This window comes from Diabrotica undecimpunctata, chromosome 6 (genome assembly GCF_040954645.1).
Source record: "Diabrotica undecimpunctata isolate CICGRU chromosome 6, icDiaUnde3, whole genome shotgun sequence".
NCBI lineage: Eukaryota > Metazoa > Arthropoda > Insecta > Coleoptera > Chrysomelidae > Diabrotica > Diabrotica undecimpunctata.
Window position 1 is genome coordinate 158,551,988 of NC_092808.1, and position 16,380 is coordinate 158,568,367.

The window sequence follows — 16,380 nt, forward strand, 5'->3', positions numbered from 1 at the left end:
AAGTGGTCTATTATTTGAGCTTTTGTGTATGCTTAGGTTTTTTTATTAAATAATTATGAAAACCGGAGGGATTTTGACTTATGAATTATGAGACGTACTTAATTTTTTTTTGGTTTATCTTACATCTATACAGATCTAAACTCATGTTTTAACATGGCGCGTATTTATTGTGTTTTATAGTGTTTAGCTTGTTTTTAATTATTTTTATTTTTATAAAAATTTAAGTTAAATCCAAAGAGATATTGAAGTTTTGAAAAAGTCTTTTATGTATACTAAATCATGCTGTTCTTTTTTTCAAAATTTTTGAGGCAATCACTGGTAGTAGGTTATTTTTAGCTTATTTTATTTGTTGCTTAATCATAATATTGATTTGTTTTAGAAAGGTAATCATTAACATTTAAATTGAGCAGAAACTACTCGTTTTAATCATGTCTTAATCCCTATGAGGTGTCCTTCCTGAGCGTCTCCTCAGGTCTTCTTTAGTCATAATATCTTACTCCTTTGAGGAACCCGCATATCAGCAATTCTTCGAATTAAGAGACTATTGTCTTGACGTTGAATATGATCAAACAATCTTAAACCATGATATCTCTAGCAAATACTAGTTCTCCTTGTATTGCTTCATATCCTGTAATGGATTGCTACAGATGTGCATTAAAATCATCCCCTATTATGACTTTCTCCTCTAATGGAACATCACTTTTCTGATAAAATGACGATGATGATAGTGATGATGTTGAAACTCCTTTGATGAAATATCATCTCCTTCTGTAATAGAACAATATTGATGATGACGACGATAATAATGAAACTATTACTAATATTACAACAATATTTTAGTAAAAAATTGTTTTACCTACATATATTTTAATTTTCAAGATAATCTCATCTTTTTTCTCAAGTCGTTGATTCATCCAGGTTGCTAGTCCAATCTTTGGGTTCTGTGAGAAATTGTGCTTTTTTACAATAAGCAGGTGGCTATCCTTACCTGCTCAAAGAGCTATTTAGACTTTACCTGTCTAAACCTTCCTTCTTTAAAAAGCCCAGAGGTTTTTGTGCAGTAGTGATTTTAAAAAATAAGTTTATTATCTACTCATTAAACATCCCAGGCCGAGAAGTATATACAAATCATCAAATCAATCTTAAATAGACTATAAATCAATAACATATGCCTGCGTTTGTAATTCAACACTCAAATTTCTCGGCAGTGTTCATAACCAGAGCTTGAATTTATAGGCATCAAACATTGAAAAAAGCCACCTATACAGGCAAAGCAACATATGGGCAATATTGGCAAATAATTTATTATTTATTACACAAAGTAAATTAATTTAATATTAACAAAATACGTTATAGCATTGGTAACATAAAAAGTAGATAATTGTTGATTAAATAATTAAACATTGTAACCACATTCGAACTGAAGTTTGTTCATTTTTTTTTTTCATTTTTTAGAAAATTCGTCCCAGTTATGTATATTTTTTACCACCAGAAAGTAGAGATTTTACCGAACAAGAAGGCGCGTTGACTTTTCCAAAAGGACGGAAATTTTAACCTGAGTATTTTCGGTTGAAAATTAGAGTGCTTTTTCGACATTAAATAAAAATAAGGGAAAGAAATAAATATTATAGTAAAAAAATGACAATGTATATATTTGGGATATACAAGGGTAAGTTCTTACGAAATTTTGTAAAAAAAAGAATTTTTTGTGGGAGATAAAAATAAAACACCCAAAAACTCGATTATTTTAATTTTCCGCATAAATTTTGAGATTGTGTAAAAAAATTTAAAAACAAACTCGTAGATTATTGCCAAAAATTTTAATAAACCATTTTTTACCCTTAAAAACTAAAGTTTGTTATATATTTTTCCTTTACGTTGGGTCCCATGCTGCTAGCTTTTGTTTTGTTTTCAGAAATTATCGATTTTGGTCTTTGTAAGCCTTAATCTGGTAAACAAATTAATTTGCTGTGAAATTATTTGTAATTGTCTCCTGTAAAGAAAAACAAGTAAGTTAACAAGTTTTTATAGAATATGTCTGTATGTTTTGTTGGCTTTTACGTGAAAAATTAAAAAATGTAGATTTATGTTTTTTCAAAAATTATTTTACGACCTTTCACTTCTGTACTTGAAAAATCCCATTTCGGTCCTGTAAAAGAAGCGAAAATTTATGTCCTCGCCCACGATATCCAAGCATGGTCTTCACCTTTTAAACCCCCTTAAATAAAATAACTTTCCACGGACGGCCTATCTTCGAGCTTTTACTCTACTTGTAAGCTACGACGTTAGCCATCAGGAAAAGATCCCAAGGTATAGTTGATGAGATTTTTCCAATCGAATTAGCAAAACGCTGCTTTCAGATCTGTATGAAATTTTCCAGAAATCAGGTTTAAATCGATCTTCCTCAATTTAATTCGGGATTGTTCTTTTCGCTGTTGCCCGTCGTTTTGTTTACTCTTTATGTCTCTATTATTTTCGACGAGGAAACTAAACAAAACTGGTTCGGTATTTTTAGAAGTGAAATTGGTTTTTCGATAAAAGTTAACAAGTTTAAAATTTTATTTAGGAGCAACTGATGTTTGATATTATCGAGAAGACGATATTAAAGATATATAGGAAGAAATTCTACAACTCACTAAATAAATATACACATAAGCTCCTAATTAACAATAATAGGATTAAGCTAGAAACAATTATTGCTTTCCAAGTAAAATTACAAATTGTACTAATAATACTTTTATTAATTAAAATCCAAGACGAGTTTCTACAGTCATCATCAGCTTTATAAAACAGGCGAAACTAAATCTAAAATACGGAAAAATAAACAACGTTGCCAACATCATATTGAACATCCCAAACTATACAATTACTATTTAAAACCATTTATTAGTGAGTTATTAAATAGACCCAAAAAGTCAATGGAATCCTATGGATACCATTTTCAAAAAAAAATTATTGGTACCAGAGCTGGTGACGTATGTCAGTGATATTATGAAATATCTACCAAAAAAAAACACTATAAAATTAAAAGTAGAAAGTAAAAGAACTAACTGACCCTATTGAAGCTGGCAATGGGATAAGACAGGGAGATTCCGTAAGTCCTCTATGATGGATTGGACTAATTATGGGCCTGATTATGGATGAAATAGTAAAAAAATAGAACTAAAAAAGGATACCAAATGGGAGAAAAACAGCTTAAAATAATCTGCTGTGCAGACGACGGAATTACTCTCTCAGAGTGAAGATGATTAACAATGTATTTTCCAAAAAAGGCAAAATGCATGGTTACAACAGCAAATTTACTAAGGTGTAAATTGGAGCTGGAAGGTCAGATAATAGAACAAGTGATGAAGTTTGAATATCTAGGCTGAACAGTATCTAGCTATGGAAAGCTCGAAACAGAAGTAAAAGATCAAGTGAATAGAGCCAACAGACAGGTTGCCTGAATGAAATAATATTAAGAAATAAAAATATCAAAAAAGAAATGAAAGGGAAAATTTACAAAACAGTCATCAGACCAATAATGACATACGCAGCAGAAAAAAGACCTGACACATAGAGGACAAAAAGGATGTTAAAAACAGCAGAGAAAATTTTTAGCGTAAAACAGTATGGGACAGAGCTAGCAGCACAGATATACGACGTAGATACAAGGTGGAAAACATCAAGGACTTGGTAAGAAATAGAAGAGTATAATAGAATGATCATATAAGCCGAATGACAACAAATAAAGTAGTAATGATGGCAAAAGAGGGTTTCCTAATAGGAAGACGATCAGTAGAAAGATTACGAAAACGATGGAACGATAACTTACTGGAAGCACATTGAAAAATAAACAGAGTCATATCTACATAAAAAAAAAGACAAAGAAGAAGAAAATGTTATGGAATTTATGTAAAAAAATAATGGATGTTAACCATATGTGAGACAATCACAAAAGCTGTTAAAGAGCCTTAAGGCTTTCTTCTTTTCCCAGGAAGGTTGGTTATCACTGCTATTCTAACTTTTGACACTACAGCCCAAAAGACTTCAGTTGAGCTGCATCCAAACCATTCTTTGAGGTTTCTCAGCCAGGACATTATTATTCTTCCTATGCTGCGCTTTCCTTGAATCTCTCCCTGCATTATTAGGTTTAGGAATTCATATCTGTCACTACGTATTATATGACTAAGATATTGTAGTTTTCTTACTTTGATGGAATCCAGTGTCTCCCTGCTGTTCTCTATTCTTCTTAGTATTTCTTCATTGGTTATTCTGTCTGTGCAGGAGATTCTCAGTCTTCTTCGATATGTACACATTTCAAATGCTTCCAATTTATTAAGACATTGTTTATTTAAAGTCCATGTCTCTTTACCATACAAAAGAACAAAAAATACATAACACTTTAGTACTCATTTTCTTATATTTAGGCTGAGATCTCTATAACATAAAATTTGTTTCATATTATTGAATGCTCCAATTTCTTTGGTATAATCGTTTGTTTCATTAATGTTTGCTTCTAAATAGTTATAATTCTGAACTCTTTCTATCGTCTTATTATTTACGTGTAGATTAATATTTTTCTAATATTTTTCTTTGATAAAACTACGAATTTTCTTTTCTTTATGTTTAGTGACAGACCAAATTCTTCACTAGCTGCAATAACCTTATCTAAAATTCTATTAGTATTGTATCATAAGCATATCTAATTTCACGTATGGGTAGGTCATTTATTTTTATGCCTGATACTTCATCTTTTAATGCTTTTTTGAATATTTCCTCTGAGTATGCATTAAACAGTGATGGTGACAAGACACAGCCCTGTCTAACACCTCTTTTGATTTTTTTTTTAGTTTTTAAATTATTTCTTCTTATGACAGCTTCTTGTTGACAGCCTTTAGACAATAGGGTTAAATTAAATAAGAGCTTTTAATAAAGGGAGTAAAATTGTTGGAATTCTCCCTTGTGAAACCTAATTACTCTCTTCAGTCGTGACCAGCGCAGGGAATGTAATCGTCATCGTAATGTCCTTTGCTGCTTGTCTCCAAAGATCTCTGTCGTTGCTCATTTCTTTTAACTCATGCATAGGTTATTTAAATATTCCTCTTATTTGGTCGTGTCGTCTTGTTGGAGATCTTCGTCGATATCTTTGGCCTTCTACGTTTCCTTGGATAATAAGTCTTTCCAAGTTTTCTGTGTCTGTTCTCATTTGTATTTTAATTCTTTAGGATAGACTTTGCTGCAGAGCTGTTTGTTCACCTTCTGCTCATTTAAAATTGAATTATTTGTCCTGTGGTCTGTCCACGGAATTTGTAACATTCTTTTCCTTACAAATAGACAGTGGTGTCTATCTCTCTTCTTATTGATTGAAGATTAATATGTCAGTATCGGGAATATTAAGCGGTTGACCAACCCGCAATCCATATTTTGGCTATCTTTTGTAATGAAGCCTAATAGGGTAATGTAAAAGCCTATGCCATTAGCAAAAGGGAAAAATATTCAAATCAAAAAATGGAATGTCGAAGGATTCAAAAGCGCAACAAAGAGACAAGATTACAAAAATGCTCTCCAAATAAAACTCAACCGAACTAGAGAGGAAGATACTGCAGAGGAGGAATGGAGACAATTAAAAACAATTATAACGGAGTCAGCAGAGGAAACTGTCGGAAAAGCCAAAAGGCAAAGAAATGCGGATTGGTATGATGATGAATGCAGAACTGCAGTAGAGGAAAAAAGGCAAGCTGGGCTTAACCAACTTCAAAGGAACACAAGCAATAGCAGTGAGATTTATAACGAAAAAAGAATACAAGCGACTAGAATATGCAGAAGAAAGAAAAGAGAGGCTATGAAAAAACAAGTACAAGAAATCGTAAAGCATAACAACAGACGCGAAAGCAGAAAATTCTATAAATGCATAAAAGAAAGCACACAGTCATTTAGACCAAAACTAACGATATGCAAAGACAAGGACGGAGAACTACTAACAGAGAAGCAAAAAATTATAATGAGATGGAAACAATATTTCGAAGAAAATCTAAATGCAGACAACGAAAATGATCAGAACGAGGCAATATATTATACGGCGGAGCTGCACATCGAAAATCCGAGTTATGAAGAAGTAGTTCAGATAATAAATAAACTAAAAAATAATAAAGCACCAGGAACGGACGGAATTTCGGCAGAATTATTAAAGCATGGAGGATCCGAACTCTGGGAAAGAATCCATTACCTAATAACATTAATATGGACGAAGGAGCAAATGCCAGAGGAATGGACAGTTGGCCTCATACAGCCAATATATAAAAAAGGAGATAAGAGGGAATGCCAGAATTATAGGCCAATTACATTGCTAAATGTAATATACAAAATTCTTTCTGGTATAATCTACAATAGATTATTAGAATACTCCGAAAATATAATTGGTGATTATCAAAATGGATTCAGACCAAATAGAGCCACTACAGATAACATATTCATACTAAGAACGATACAAGAAAAAGCTTACGAATACGACATAGACCAATATAATATGTATATAGACTTTAAACAAGCTTTTGATAGTGTGAAAAGAGACAAAATGCTGGAAGACCTTTGTAATCTAGGTATACCTAAGAAATACATCAGCCTCATAAAAATGACATTGCAGGGTTCAAAAGCCGCAGTCAGAGTAGATGGAGAACTGACTCCCTTGTTTAACATCAACATGGGAGTAAGACAGGGAGATGCCCTATCAACCATGCTATTCAACCTAGTTCTTGAGGCAGTCATCAGAAAAACCAATATAACCGGCCATATAAACACCAAATCAGTACAAATTACTGCATATGCAGACGATGTAGCCATCATTAGTAGGAATAAGCCACGACTAATGGAAGTGTTCAAACAAATTGATCCTGAAGCAAGAAAAAGAGGTCTCAAAATAAATGAAGCAAAAACGAAGTATATGACAGTCAAAAGAATAACTGACAATGAAAATAATATCACAATAGACAACTATACTATCGAACGAGTGGATGCCTTTACATATCTCGGCACAGAAGTCAATCAGAATAACTCCGTAAGTAGCGAAATTAATGCACGTATTTCCAGCGGGAATCGTACATACTATGCTAATAAAAGATTGATGACATCGAAATTATTAGACAAAAGAACCAAAATGACTATCTACAGAACACTGATTAGACCCGTAGTAACCTATGGATGTGAAACTTGGGTAATGACGAAAAAAGATGAAGCCCAACTCAGGACATTCGAGAGAAAAATACTGAGGAAAGTATATGGCCCGGTACAAGAGGAAGATGGCACATGGAGAATCAGGAGAAACGACGAGGTTAATGAGTTAAATGAAGGTTATGACATTGTAAGATTTGTGAAAAGTAAAAAACTGTCATGGCTGGGACATGTGCAGAGACAAAACGATGCAAAAACAACAAAGAAAATGTTACAATGGAAGCCCATAGCAAGGCGAAAAAAAGGAAGGCCCAGAACGAGATGGTTGCATGACGTGGAAGACGACCTGAAAACAATGAACATAAGACAATGGAGAAGAAGGGCACAAGAGAGATCTGAATGGAAGGACATAGCCAGACAGGCAAAGACCTATCCAGGGTTATGATGCCAAAAGAAGAAGAAGAAAAGCCTATGCCATAATATATACGGTAGACATTAACATTATCTCAAATTATTGTGTACTCCTGCGCATCCCATACTGTATAACTGAAATGTAAGTTAATGCAAATGATAGAAATGAATACAAATTTATAAACGTGATGAAAATACGTCAATTTTGTGATTTCATTGGCAAATTTTTAAGCGAGGCGTATTTGACATAGCAAAAAGTTATTTGCTGAAGCGGGTAACGTGTAGCGAATTGATATTGTGGCAAGTCCAGTCCTGAAGGCGACGATAAATTTCCATCGCGAGACGTCTTTTCGTTCATCAACATAAACCCAATATAAAACCAATATCACCGGGTCTTACTATAAATTTTGTCGCCCCAACTCCCTAAATTGAAATTTATATTGTTCGGTAGACAGTTAACACATCGATCTATTTAACGGAGGGTTAACGATCTGCCTGCTAAATTGCCTCCTAATTTTTGGATAATGTCTTAAGCCCGATCGTTTCGGAACGCTGAACCCCTCATCAATTTTCAATTTTTGTAATTAGGCCGCCGCCAGTTTGCCACTATCAATTTCAAATTACAAAAATTAAGCAGCGCCACCTTCGACAAGTCGATATCTCAGGCTGCCAGCAAAAAGTTTAATTTAAATTTGCTGGAACAGCACTCGAAAAAACACTGGAAAGGAGCGGGGAACAATATACCTTGAATGATTTATAAGTGGTGCCAACAGGAAATATCGGCGACCTATTTCTTTAGAAGAATCTAGAACAAGATTTTTTTGTATTTATTAAACATATCAAAACAAATGTAACAAAAATTAAGTTAATATTAAAAGAAAAATAAGGAATTCCTAAAGATTTCATCAAAGTATCAATTTAATAATATGCCGTACATGCAATAATACTAATTTAAAATTGAGTCGGTGAAAAAAAAAAGAGTGGTGGAACTGAGAGGGTACGAATTGACAGATAACAGATCTCTGCACTGTTAAAATGTATCCTTTCTTTTTACACTGACGTTTTCAGACGATACAGTTTCGCGCCCGATTGGGAATCTCGCAGGTTACATAAAATAACTATAGTGTATTTTTATGTATGAGAGAGTAATAAAACAATAAATTATGTATGCAAATCCCTAAACTGTTGATACGGGTGACTCAATGAAAAACAGATATTTGTCAACAAGTTTACAGAAGTATATAGGAAAACAATTTTAAATTGAGTATGACCACCAGGTATAAAGGTTGGAGCAGAATAGAATACAATAGTTGTGAGGATTACTAATCCCTAAATAAGGTTGCCAGTGTCGGAGTGATGGAGGTTAACAGGTACTAATGAATTTGCAAGAAATGTAAGATGTTTATTTTATTGGTTATATATAACCAATAAAAGTTTAATAAGTACCTACCTATTTGCAAAATAAAGTTTAATCCTTTAGATAAAATAAAACGTTTTATTTTATCTATTTGCAAAATAAAGTTTAATTCTTTGAATATTTGCAAAATAAAGTTTAATTCTTTAGATAAAATAAAACGTTTTATTTTATCTATTTGCAAAATAAAGTTTAATTCTTTGCCTATTTGCAAAATAAAGTTTAATTCTTTAGATAAAATAAAACGTTTTATTTTATCTATTTGCAAAATAAAGTTTAATTCTTTGCCTATTTGCAAAATAAAGTTTAATTCTTTAGATAAAATAAAACGTTTTATTTTATCTGAAATGAGTGCATTCCACGAAGTAAGGGTTTCAACAATCAAACATTTAATTCTTTAATTCCAGGAATCTACGACAGTAATTGACTAGATAATTACCTTCTAAACTTATTCCACAGAAAATGTGATAGTGGGTTTTTCCATTTTGTATATAGGAAGGTCCAAGTGGCGTATTCAAAATTCTTAACAGTTCACTAAAAGTAGGTACTTCAATTGCAAGGTGCAGTTTATTGTGTATACTAGTGTTATGGAAAATTTGGAAGTGCCGTGTAAACGCCGAAAAATTGGTCCTCTAACAGTTAATGAAAAAACATTAATATTTAATTGTTTTAAATCATTTACAGACAAACGTTCATGTGAAAGTGTTGATGAGACCGTTGAGTTAGTTAGCAGTACACTTGGTGTTGGGAAATCTACGATTTACGAGTTAGTAAAGAAGAGAAATGTGGTAGTTTTCAAATGCCACGTAATGCTCCAGGGAAACCAAAATTTCAAATAGAATATCATTTTAAAGAAGGACTTCGACGGAAAGTGCATGAATTCTTCTTTAGACAAGAATTTCCAACATTGGATAAAGTTCTTGTCTCAGTTCGAGATGATAAGGATTACCCAGAAATGAGTCGAAGTACGTTATGGAAACTTTTAAAAGAAATAGGCTTCCGCTGGAAAAAGAATCCCAGAAAGTCTATTTTATTAGAAAGAAGCGATATTGTCATATGGAGAAGACATTTTCTAAGAACCATAAAGGAAATGAGAAACCAAAAAAGAAAAATATTTTATCTTGATGAAACATGGATCAACGAGGGTCATACACCAAATAAATTTTGGCAGGATGAAACTGTTACAAGTCAAAGGCACGCTTTTGTAAATAACTTATCTACTGGTTTAAACCCACCATCAGGAAAGGGACGCAGGCTGATAATAGTACACATTGGCAGTTCAGACGGTTTTGTTAAAGGTGGTTTATTAACTTTTGAATCAACTCGTACCGGTGACTACCATGAAGACATGAACGCTGATGTCTTTCAAGAATGGTTCAAATAAATGATAGATCTTCTTCCTAAGAACTGTGTAATAGTAATGGATAATGCAAGTTATCACTCCAGACATAGAAGGACTGCCCACAACCAAGTGGTTAAAAAAAGACTTGCAGAATTGGCTGAGTTCAAAAAATATTACGTACCATCCCGGATCTATAAGAAAGGAACTTTATTCGTTGTGTGCCCTTCATAAAGAAAAATTTAAAAAATACGAAATTGATGAAATTGCCAAAAATCGTGGAATGACAGTACTTAGATCCCCACCATATCATTGTGAATTAAACCCGATTGAACTGGTATGGGCACAGATAAAGAGTGAAGTTTCAAGAAAAAATACCACTTTTAAAATTCATGATGTTAAACATTTGTTTTTGGAGGCCGTAAATAATGTAAAACCTGAAAACTGGGAAAAGGCAGTAAATCACACTATTAAAGAAGAGGCAAAAATGGGGAAGCTGGACAATATTACTGATAAAATGATCGAGCCAGTTATTATAAATCTTGGTTCTGAAAGTTCATCTTCTGAATCTGATTTGGATTTGTAACAAGTAGCTGTAAGTTTTATATTATTATTTTTATTCATCTATTTAACATACCTTAGACGGTTTTAAAAACTCTTTTTCTCTTTTGTAATTTTTAAAAATTAAAAAAAATGTGAATTTTTTAAAACCCTTTTTAATGTAGGCCAGTCAGTTCTAATATAGTGTGTAATAAAAGAGGTCACTTTTGTTTACATACACATAACACTTTATAACACTGAAATAATTCATTTATTTTTTACAATTATTCAAAGTAATTTTTCAATTAATCTTGAGCACGCCCATGGAGTGGTCGGAGCTACCAGTTAAAATTATGCTAATTACTCTCTCGTTCATAAAAATAAACTATAGTTGCACAACTTTATAACAACAAACTCTTTTTGCAAATAAATGAGTTAACATGTACTGGACTGGCTATCTTGCTAATAATTATGCGATATCAATATAAATGTTTACTCAAATAAAACTTGTTTATGTATTGATAGCTGCCTACTAACACGATTAATTTATTTTTTAAAGAAAACCAACTATATTGAAATAATTTCAACGATATCTATACGCATAGATAAAAGACAATTTCAAGTAGAACAGCAGATGTAGTCTCCCTTTAACCCTGCACTGGTGGCGCCCCATATCGAAACACCAGTAGTGGCGCCAAGTCTGATAGACCCAAAATTTAATCATTTATTCATTAGAAAATTAAAACAATACTGGTGTATTATTTAGCTTTACTTCTTTATGAATATCATTTAAACAATAAAATGTATTTGGGCCCAATAAATAATATTATAACCTTCCAAAATAATTAATAAATGATGTATGTTCATGAATTGTGAAAAATAAAATAAAGGTTCATAGTCAAATAAGGCAAAGATTTTTAATCCATATTTTTCTGATTTGGAAGATATATCTTGTTAAAAACCGCATCTTCCCCAAAATGCCTCAATTTTTTCATTTATAGTGCTGTACTCGCTAATTCTGTAGGCATTTTTGCAAAACTTATAATCAGTTGTCTTATAGGCGCTAGCTTATCAGACAGTTTACTTTTATCTCAAGTTTATAAATCATTAAATCTAAGATGTCTTAATAAAAATAAAATACGTTGCAGCGACATGATTAACCAAAACATTTCAACTCCGCTGCCATTTCGCTCATACAATTCGTCTGTGCTTAAACGATTACTTTTCAAAAACCCAGCTAAATAGAGCAATCCTAGTAGAGCTCTAATTTCGATAACATCAGTATTTTTAGCAGAACTGGCTCTGTTATACATCTCTTTCCTTTGATCTATATATTTTTTCGTACTTTCAACAATAATGTTTAAAATATCTTCGGAAAAAAACAAATTCCAATCTGCTCCACTTTGTTTATTATAAAAATAGCAATCCGTGAAACTTTTGCTGGTATTACATACACTTCGCAATCATAGCCATCACCCTCTTGTTCAGTATCTGAATATGAAAGATGTTCCTCTGCGAGGATTCTGGATCTCTCGTACTGCTTTTGTATATCAAAATTTGCTTTATCAATTATGTAAATGTATGAAATTAACAGGTTTTGGTTAAGGATACAGCAATTAAATAAAATGACATCTACTTTTATAAGAATACATTGTAAATACAAATGTTTGTAAACAGATAAAGATGTGGACCAGATGATAATTTTGAATTTGATAAATAAAATCTGAATCTGAAAGATGTTCCTCTATGTTATCTTACCATCATCCTCTGATTCAATGTCATCAAAATGTTTTTCTGTGTCAGTTTCTAATTCCTCAAGCAATTGAAGTAGACGACTTTGCTTCTTTCCATAACTCATTATGCTAAAAATAATAAATTTGACTAAGCAAAATATAAAATAATACATGTTTACTTAATAGAATCCATAATATAAGCAAAATTACTAACCACTTGTAAAATAAATTCCAGTAAACGAAAATAAAACAACAGTCACTTGAGTTACTTAAGTTGTGGCGACATAAGCTAATGGTAAAAGATAAAAATCTGGCAAAAGTTCTCGGCTCGACGGTCGATGCAATGATAAATATTAGTAAGGTACCAAGAGCACGAAGTTCATAGTATAAACCCTACTCTTTTTATACCGTTTAGTACGACGCTTGGGTCTGAGAGACCTGGTGCCACCGCAGCAGGGTTAATAAAAGTGAAAGTGCCAAATTGTAGTTCCAGCCATTGCATTCTGTGCATACAATCACTCACGATTAAGAAAATGACGCCAAATCTAAAACTAATTCTTGATGATGCGTTAAAAATAATTAAATTTTTCAAGTAATATCCACTGCCGCCCAATTGTTCTTGATATTATGTTAAGGTTATTATATCAATAATATAACACAACTTCTATATACTGAAGTGAAATGGTTGAAGTAAAACATAAGGACAATACAACAAGCTTTTCTTACAGATATTCCATTTAATTTAAATTTAAAAGATCGTTTGTCCGATAAAAGCTGGTTATGTAGACTAGCATTTTGATCAAACATGTCTGGAAAACTTAGCGAAATAAAGCTGTCGCTGTAGATGTTACAACTTTGTAACATATCGCAATCCTGCCCTCACATATTTCTTTATCGGCAAATGTAAGACGACTTTGTATATATTTCTTTCTCGACAAACATAATCGAGCCTTGTACTATGTTCACTTTACCATAAAAAGGTCTAGTTTTTGTTAAATGTCTTTTAAAGTTTTTATTATCTTATAAATCAGACGTATTATAGAGTAAACTTTCACATTCACTCTTACGCTCTTATATAGATTTAAATTATTGTTGAATATAAATGTGTTTTATTGTACCAATGTGTTTTATTGTATCAACTGGTGCAGCAATTATTTTTATCTAGTTCGATCCAGTCAAATGCTTTTCTGTATAATAAAAATATTTATAGACGAGTGTTTTAACGTATTATTTTGTTGTTCTTCTTCTTCTTCTTCTTAGGTTAATAGAAATCTAGTTACTCAAGCAATAGTCGTGTTCTTATCTTTGTGAATAATCACATGGGAGAGAAGATTGATCAGACGATAATATTTAAGATCTGTGATGCCAAGCTGTTTGTTTATAATTGATATACTGGTATTGTTTCTAGGTGAAGTGTTTTTAGTAAACCATTAAACATTTTTGTATTTTGAGAGCGATTTCTGAAGTGAAAATTGAAATGTCAATAAACGTACTTTAACCTTTAATTGTGGCTTATTTCCATTTAAATAGTATTTACTTCAGTAATCCGCTCTATATAATCATTTACACGTTAGGCTCTATATAATATATTGTTCCAATAAAGCTGATTCTGAAAGAGATATACCAATTCGAAAAACAAATGTTTAGAAAGAAAATGTTCCGAACTCTAATTAATAGGGAGGAAGCTATAGTCACAATCGTTTGCACAAAAGTTTTTAAAATCCGGATGACACGTGCGAGCTGTAATTAAAATTCAGAGGAAATTTGTGTGCTACGATATTAATTACCTTAATTGGTGTTCTGGTAGCAATTCTGTGGACTGATCAGGAGCCCATTTAAGTGTAGATTTGTTGTTGTTATTAATAGTTGAAATAATAAATTGTTAATTAATATTTAAATAATTTATTAACGACTTCATAAAGAAGTCTTCTTCCTAGATAAAAAACAGACACTAGAAAAAAGTATTGCATACAAACCTAAATTTTTCCAAAAAAAAAATACAAAAATGACTTTGAATAGCACATAGACAACATTGTAAAACAAAAAATAATTCAAAAATTTATTTTATTAAGATAAAATGGCATTCAATTTATTTTAGATTCGATAGAAGAAGCACGATCGAAAATGTGTGCTTGAAGAAAAAGAAGAAATAATTTTTTTGACAGTCATAGCATATAAAGTCCTCACGTATATTATATAAATTAGCGGCTCCAACCACTAGCAGAAAATATTATTGGAGAGTATTAGACGGGCTTCCGACAGGAAAGATCGACACTGGATCAAAAGATCTTGAGTAAATCATGGGAACATGGCATTGATGCTGACAACGTGTTTGTAAACTTCAAACAGGCATACGACTTAGTCAAAAGGAACAAACTCTACAATATATTGCTCGGAGCCCAATGCTCAACTTTCGGAATCTGCTGTTGTTGGTATATTCTTGTTTTTGACTTCTTTTAGTATTGGCATCCAAAGTCTACTAAAAAAGATTCTAACAGCGCAACCCGTGGGAATAAGAAGACGGGGTAGACCAAAGCTGAGGTGGACGGACGGGGTAACACAAGATGCCGAGAAGATTGAAGTTGGCAACTGGAAAATGCAAGCAAGGGGCAGAACAGAATGGCGTAGACAGCTTAAGAGGGTCGAGGCCCTCTAAGGGCTGTAGGTTGTAGATTATAGCTGATACATTCGGTATGGTTTTTGTTATCAATGTATCGTCCCTCTCTAATTTAACTCTTTCTATTTTTTCTTCTTTTCTCTTTCTAGGTTTTCTCCAATGGCACACTAGAAAAAGGTTGATCTTATCGAAACTAATTAGCATATTATTATATTTTGTTGAAAAAAAGAAAAGGACGACCCAGATAAAGATGGTTTGATAGCGTAAAGAAAGATCTCAGAAAAGCGGGAATTGGTGGCTGAGAAAATATAAGCAAAAAGCAGGGATAAATGTAAGACAATAGTAAGCAAATTTAGTAGACAAGGAGCATGAATGAACAACAGGGCACCCCAGTTGATCCAAGTTTTGTAATATATAGGAGTATTAACTAATTGTATTTTAGCCCTAGGTCTTCAAGGTCTGTTGAGCTTTGTAAATAATATTTTAGCTACACTGGTTGTATAGAATTTTGAGGTACAAAAGAAGTATACTGCCTTTATCCATCCCCTATACAATTTCTTCCATTAATCCTTATTTGCAGTTCAGAGAAAGCAGATATATATTTTTAAGGTTAACAAGTGTTTCAATTTTTTAACATGGTATTAGATCTTTTTTGCAAGATATAAAGCAAAAGTTTTATATCGCAGTATGTATTCTAAGCAAAATGTTGACATATATTCTATAGGAAAATCTGGATGTGCTCATACGTCACTTTCTTGTAAGCTCCTCATATGAGAAATCACAGGTTTCTTGCATTCCCAACGATCAAGCCATTTTTCAGTTGTAAAAAACATTGATTTAAGGCTAAGAATAAGAACGATTTATGACATTGGTATACGGTTTTGAAATCTGGACTCTAAAAGCAAAGAACTGAATAGACTCAAGATATGCGAGAATTCGTTTTAAAAGAGATGTATAGTAGATAATAAAATAATGAACAAACTAGAAGCTTGAATTCTTAGTCCTCTGGTTTGCTTTTAATATCCTAAAATATTTTCAACTTTTCATTTATCGTTAGTCCAGATATTTGTATGATTTTACACTTACCACTATAGATATTTTTTGTTTTAGCTGATGACTATCCATTTGGTTTTCTTTGTATTAATCCTTAAACGTACAAACCGGTCTCTGAGACCGT